Source organism: Pteropus medius, unplaced genomic scaffold, assembly GCF_902729225.1.
Source record: "Pteropus medius unplaced genomic scaffold, Ma_sr-lr_union100, whole genome shotgun sequence".
Classification (NCBI taxonomy): domain Eukaryota; kingdom Metazoa; phylum Chordata; class Mammalia; order Chiroptera; family Pteropodidae; genus Pteropus; species Pteropus medius.
The window spans coordinates 14,313,141-14,315,875 of record NW_024342467.1 but is presented as its reverse complement, the minus strand read 5'-3'; positions in this window follow the sequence as shown (position 1 = coordinate 14,315,875).

Here is a 2,735-nt window from a genome sequence, read left to right as displayed (position 1 = left end):
TTTCTTCTTCTCTCAGCAGAATGGAATTGGATTCACCTTGTTACAAATTGTGCTGCTACCAATTAAAGAGAGAAAAGAAACTCGGCTGAAACATTCTCCACCTTCCAGCTGTTCTTACTTAATCCACATAGTTTAAATTCCCCCAGGACCTTAAACTAACTCCACCACCAAATATTGAAAAATAAAAACAAACTGTTAATTAGAGGGGTTGCAAAGAATGCCTTCTCTTTTGTTGCAAAACGTGGGGGGCTTGAGAAGATGTTGGATGGGAACCCCTTTAAAGGTGAGGAGGACAGAAGTTGAGAGCCCCTTTCTTTTTCTCCAGGGATTTCATAGCAAAGGTTTGTAAAGAATCAGGAACACCCAGGACAGCACAGGCTCTTGTTAAACCAGGTAGGGACCTCATTAGAGATTGATGAAAGCAGGCGGGGCTCCCTGCTGGGAGGAGGTGCAAGGAAGTCTGAGCAGAGCAGAGCAGGCACGCTGAGACCCCGAGACCTGCCCAGGGAGGAGATACTCTGCACGTTGAGGACCTGGGGACAGGGACAAATGGAGAGGAGCTGGGCATCCTGAGACAGAGCAGGTGCCAGGTGACTAGGGCAGACCCCCACCTCTGGGAGTAAAACTGGGTAGCCCCACGGTTACCCACACAGCCCCAGTTTGCTGGGAAGAAGCGGTTCTCACCTGTCAAGGCATCTGTGCCAGAGGAAGAGCAAGGAAAAGGTGCCTCTACCCGCCCGTACCTGGGCACTGCGCACAACGAGTGGATTGAAACCCTGATCTCCTGTACTGGCGTGACTTGGACCGTGGGACCATGTCACAGAATTCAAAAACAGGGCTTTTGGGGGTCAGGAAATGGAATTTTGGATTTTTAACTTTTGAAGGTTTTTGTTTGTTTGTTTTGAAAACTACTAAAAGAGCATGAAGTGTATCGAGTGATAGAGTCGCACTGCTCACGTGACTTCAGGTGACTTCCTTTTCCATTCCAAACCTGTCTCTGTAGAGTGAAGCTAAGGCTAGAACACCCTTCAAAGGTGTTGTGAGGTGATCAGATGAGACGATACCCCTAACTACCCAGGAGGGTCTTGTCACAAAGGTGTCGTTCACACTCCCAGCTACCTGTGCTAAGACATCCACTGCAGTCAGGGGTCAAGTAGAAATCACAAACTTCTCATTAAAAGAAAAAAATCTTCCTTCAAAAACAAAATTTGATGTAGGGCAGATGCATTCCTTCCGGGCGCACGTGCCGTATTTGAATCCAGGTATGAAGTGGGTCTCCGAGGACAGGCAGGCATGCGGTCATCCACAAGGACGCCCAGGCCGTATGAGTGTCAGCCAGATGACACCAGGCCCCGAAGAAATCTGAAGAGCTGGATTTCATCAAGTGTTTAGTGCCCTGCTGCTCTGGTTCAGGTCTTTCTTTCCCTGATACTCTCTGGCTCAAACGTGTGTACCTTTGTAATAATTTTGGCCCATGTTAGAAGCCTGCAAACAATTATGCAGGCACTGAGATGGAATATATTTATCAATCCCCAGGATTTCAGCCAAGGTGACGTTGTACTCCGCCAAGCTGGGCACACTGGCATTTAGAGGCCCTTAAGTTTGCCTGACTCAGGCTCTAAGCGCTGACCTGTAGGTGACCAGTGTCCAGTGTGGGTACTGCCCCTGTGCCGTGGGGATGCTGACTCAGTCCATCAGAATGGGTGGACGTGGAAGGGAGTCCCCTGCTATGGCCTTATCAAGGGAGTCGCCAAGAGCCCCGGTCAACTGCAGACGGCCATCGCTAAGGACGCAGTGCGGTCCTGGAGGCCACGGAGGCTCACGGGAAGGCTGGCTGTCTCTGGGGAGCTCCTGCGGCCCAGGCTAAGCTGGAGTTGCACTGGGCAGCAGCCAGGTGCTGGGACTCACAGAGCCCCTGCGGGAGTTGCTTCTTCGCGGACAGCCCTCTGCCTCATAAACAGGGAGGATTTTGTTTTGGGGGGTGGTGCAGGTAAATTAGGTTTTTGAGGGTCCTCCAGAACACTCTTTCTCACTCCAGTCTAGGCGTTCGCTTTCCAAGCATTGGTCAGGCTTCCTTACTTTCTCTGCATCCTTAAGACCATCTTATTTTGCTAAAAAGTATGTTAGTAACTGACATCCTGGAAGTGAATGAATGGGACAAGTCTGTTTGATGCTTTGCCCTTTAAAATGCACATCCAGTTTGCCAGGTGGTAGGAGTGAGAAGGATCTTTGGTCGGGTGGTTGGCCACGATACCCAGAGAGAGACCCCTCCTTAGCCTCAGAGACCTCACCACCAAGCCACATGTCCTAGCTGAGGAAAGCCCACGGAAGTGTCCACCCCTGAGCCCATCTGCACATGGATTACACCCTCTCCTTCCTCTACAGCCCCAGAAATCTTAGCCATACAATGATTAGAACCGTGATACCGAAACACGAAATTTTCGCTAAGGTGCTCGCGTTATTCCTTCAGCCCCCGCATGTATCATTGAATTTAATGTAGCTTGTATCCTTTGTTGTGTATTTATTGTATTGGGATCATTCCTGAATTAATTTTACTGAGTAATAAATGCACGTAGTTAGAAACTAAAAATGTCCAAAGCCCGTACAAAAAGGTAGGCTCCTTCCCTCCACTCCCCTCCCCAAGGCCTTCGTTTCTTCTGCACAGGGAACAACCACAGTCATCAGGTTTTCTGTGTCCTTCCAGAGTTAGTCTACATGTGTACCAGCATGTATGT